Source organism: Penaeus monodon, chromosome 41 (assembly GCF_015228065.2).
Source record: "Penaeus monodon isolate SGIC_2016 chromosome 41, NSTDA_Pmon_1, whole genome shotgun sequence".
Taxonomy (NCBI): domain Eukaryota; kingdom Metazoa; phylum Arthropoda; class Malacostraca; order Decapoda; family Penaeidae; genus Penaeus; species Penaeus monodon.
The window spans coordinates 6,839,365-6,844,694 of record NC_051426.1 but is presented as its reverse complement, the minus strand read 5'-3'; positions in this window follow the sequence as shown (position 1 = coordinate 6,844,694).

The window sequence follows — 5,330 nt, the reverse complement described above, 5'->3', positions numbered from 1 at the left end:
CCTACACTGATTTTAATTTTTTATCCTTTGGATAAGGCGGTCGATACATTCATTTATTATATACATACATATATATTATATATATATATAGAATAATATATATATATATATATATATATATATATAAATATATTATTAGATATAATATATAAATTTATATATAATAATAATATTAATAATAAATAAAATATCAAAATTTTTACATATATATAATTTTTTATATATAAATATAAAAATATAATTATATAAATATCTATATATATAATATAATATATTTTATATATTTTATAATAATTATATAAATATATAATATATATAATATTATATATATAGTATTTATTATATATATATATATATATATATATGTATAGATATTTATTAATATATATATATATAAATTATATATATATTATATATTTGTGTTGTGTGTGTTTTGGTGTGTGGGGTGTGTGTGTGTGTGTGTGTGTGTGTTGTGTGTGTATGTGGTGTGTGTGTGGTGTGTGATAAGTGTGTGTTGTTGTGTGGGTATGTTTTTGGGTGTTATATTTAGTTTTTATAAATGGTATTATATATATAATGTATATATATATATATATATATATATTATATATTTTATATATCTATATATATATATAATATTTTATATATATATTATATATATATATATTTATAAAATATATATATATATGTATAAATACATAATATGTACATATAATATGGTATTTTATATATTTACATATTCATATTCGTATATATGTATTCGCATATATGTATATATGTATTCATATATATGTATGTGTGTATGTATTATATATATATATATATATATATATATATATATAAAATATATATATAATATATGTATATTAATTATATATATAATATTATATATATATATTATTTTATATATATAATATATAATATTTTATATATATATATTTTATAATATGTGTGTGTGGGTTTTGTGGTGTGTTAATTTTGTGCATAGATATATGTATATGTATTTGTTTACATTACTGTAAAAGGTAATGAAAGTGAGATCTTTTTCTACATTTGATATGTAAAAGCGTAAGAAATGAGACAACCACAGATAAACGACCTCCAGGGAGATACGACAGAGATCTCGATCAGATGAAATGTCTCTCCTTAGCAGTCTCGAAACTTTTTTCGAGTCGGATCTCACCTTCAGCAGGTAAGTGACTTTTCTCTTCTGCCTCGCTTCTGGGCAATTTCCCAAAAGCAGTGCTCTTATCACGGGTCTTGGCGTCGAGGTCAATATTTATTTTCTACTATCCACTCGAAGGCCTTTAGGTTCCGTTGTCAGCTGCCACGTGAAGGAGCGTCTGCCCATTGTCTGTTTTGGCTTTCATGTTGCACTTATTCTCGTGAAGGGTCTTCAACACCTCGACGAAAGCCTCCTTTGGCAGCATAGTGGGTGGCTGAGTACCCTGTTAAAAGAGGGGGTGTTGATACCATGCACTAGCTCGCAGGGACTGACACCTTTAAGTTTAGTGTGAAAGATATAAATATTATCAAAAACAAAAGAAACAGGTATATTAACACGAGTATTTCACTTTACAGAGGAAAAAACACCTCATGTATATTTTGAAAATACACTCAGAAATTGCTGTCAGTTTCCCCTTGGGATGGCATTAGTAAATGAAGAATGTGGATGTTTACGCAGCAAGGGGTTTGTGGGTATATTGTTAGGATATTCTCCAGTACATAATTAGTGAATGACCCTTAAAAACATAAGTGACATTCTGACACTGAAACGTTTTAACGGTTTGCTCTTTCCATCACATACAGTGAAAGATGCTTGAAATGAAAATAGAATGGTAGTAATTATATCATATACATTTCTTTTATTCTTCAACACTGTGGGTAGTAATAAAGGCGTGCAAATAATATTTGCACGCCTCTAAACCCGTTTTCACTCAGCAATACAAAGGCCCCATACTTGCTGCTAGCCCGACAGGCTCCAGTCTTGACCCCAACAATGCAGACAAAAACAAATACCCCCTTTTACCTGTTCAATTGTCAGCAAACCCTTTAAAGCTACGGGAACGTACAACACATCAGCAAACAGGCTTAAAAAAGAAAATAAAAAAAAAAAATCTTTACCACCCCAGCGTACATGTACGTTTTAACCAAATAATACGGGCCAAACAGCGAACATAATTCGCTCGTAGGTGCAAGGCTGACAACCGTGGCCTCCACCTACCGTCTCGGCCCCCTTTCTTGAAATCGGGGCCACGGCGAAGAAGCTCACGGACGACGCCCGCGTGCCCCGCCACGCCGCCAGTGGAGCGGACGGAGCCCTGTTGGGAGGGACCGGCGGAAGGGAAGCTGTCAGTGTTAAAGGTCTTGAGGCCATGCCCACCACCTGTCTCTGAACAGAGGTGCGCATATTTTTATATATATATAATATAAATATATATAGTTAATATATATATAGATATATAAAGAGATATAATATATATATATATGATATATATATATATTTTATATATTTTATATATTATGTATGTTGTAACACACACACACACAACCACACAAACACACCCCACACACAACACACACACACACACCCCACACACACACACCCCACACCACACACACACACACACACACACACACACACACACCACATATATATATATAAAATAATTATATATATATATATATAAATGAAAGATGGAATAATGCAATGGCCCCATTGATATCGATAAATAACAACCCTCCCTGACCAGGACTCGAACCTAGGTCACTCCGGGTATGAAACCGGAGGCCAGTGCTAAACCACCATGCCACACGACCCCCTAAGGAGTGTGCAACTAGGATCTTACTAGCTCCATAGACCCCCTATCTACTCATACTTGAGTAATGACAGCGAAGTTTTACGCTCACTCCCCGTGGGCACTCGGTGGAAATTGATTTAGCAATTCAAATCCTAAGTCAGATGTCCTGAGGTATATTTTATGAAAGATGGAATAATGCAATGCCCCACGGTTGGTTTAGCACTGGCCTCCGGTTTCATACCCGGAGTGACCTAGGTTCGAGTCCTGGTCAGGGAGGGTTGTTATTTACATATATAAATATACATATAAAAATGAAATAATGCAATGCCACCGTACTGATATAGATATATAAGAACCCGCCCTTGCCAGGACTCGAACCTACGTCACTCCAGGTATTAACAGGAGGACCAGGATTAAACAACCCTGCCACACGACCCATATAGCATATATGCCCACCTCAGTACATCTGAATTCGGTTTCGAATTTCAAATCAATTTCCAGCTAGTGCCCACAGGGAGTGTGTGTAAAACCACGCTATCACTACTCTAGTTTGAGTAATGTCTATTGAGCTAGTTCGCTCCTAGTTGCACACTGCTTTTGTGGGTCGTGTGGCATGGTTGGTTTAGTACTGGTCATCCGGTTCGTGTGTGTGTGTGTGTGTGTGTGTGTGTGTGTGTGTGTGTTTATGTATATACATATATATATATATATATATATATATATATATATATATATATATATTAATTAATTAATTAATTAATAAAGAAAGAAGGAAACAAGAATATTTACAAATCCATATATTAAACACACCTACACTTATCCAGCACCAACACCCAGCAGCACAGGCACTGCTCCCGCCTCACTCTGCCCTTTTATCTTCAGGAAAGCCTACCTTTCTCCTCGCCCATCGCTGAGCTAGCCGCCTCTACGTCGGCTCCTTCGTCCAGGCAGACCTTCACTCCCTCGAGGTCCCCGTCGCTCGCCGCCTTCAGGAGCTGTTGGCAAGACCTCAGAGTCAGGAAGAGCTGGCGGTAGGTTTAGTACCTTTTGCGTGTGTTATGTTTATGCGTTTGGGGTAAGTGTATGTTTACGTTAAGATCCTGCGCGCTATTGTATGTATGTGCTTGAATCTCTCCCTGAATAAATGAACAAATAGATAAATAGATAAATTGATGAATTTATATTCAATACACACATCCACATTTTTTTTTTTTTTATCTGTAATTTGCATCGCTTGCAGACAAGATTCTTCAGAGGAAATATCTGTGCTATCACTGTATATTCAAATCGGAGGTTTTGTCTAGATCACAGGCGTCCTTCAATTAGAGGCGAACAGAGGTCAACAGGGAAACAACACGTGACAAAAAAAATTCTGACACGTGCTACCCGTAAGCTCGTAAGCTCGTTTCCTTTCCGACTCCTTAGAAGCACGAGATTCCATCTATATTGTTGTTGAATCAAAATTCCACAAAATAATGTCCGCTTTACGCCAGGAGGGCTTTTTTGTCGAGTACTGTATACATATGTATATATACATACACATATATATTTCACACACACACACACACACACACAAATGTGTGTATATATATATGTGTATATATATATATATATATATATATATATATATATAATATATATATATATATATATCTATATATATAATGGTGTGTGTGTTGTTGTGTGTGTGTTGTGTGTGTGTGTGTGTGTGTGTGGTGTGTTATGTATATGTATATATTATATATATATATATAATATATATATATATATAATATTATATGTATATATAGTATATATATGTATATGTATGTATATATACATGTGTATAATATGTATATATATATATATATATATATATTTATATATATTTCTCACACTATCTATCTATTTATTATTATCATTATATCTACTATATATCATTATAATATATATATATATTATATATATTGTCATAATATACGGTATATATATTATATGTATATATACATAATGCAATAACATATGTATGAAGTATCACACACTACACACACACACCACACACACACAATATATATTCTATATCTTATATGATATATATATTATACATATAATGATATACATATGTATGTATGTATATTCATATATACATATACATATATACTATACATATGTTGTATGTATGTGTATGTATGTACAAACATACGCGACACACACACACACACACACACACACACACACACACACACACACACAACACAACACACAACACACACACAACACAACACACAACACAAACACACACACACATATGGATCTTACATCTTGTGAAAAATTTCTGAGAAGGGGCAACCCACTCACCATTCATACCATGTGCTTGAGACATTCCCTGAGATCACTCTTCTCAGTACCCATGAGCCAACGCATGTCAAAGGAGGGGTCCTAGACTCACTTGACCATTACAGCTTGGTGAAGACATTCAGATAGTATGTGCCCAGTGCCACAACACAATCCTAGATCGAAAACAGACAAGGGCAACTGGCAAGCCTTTCA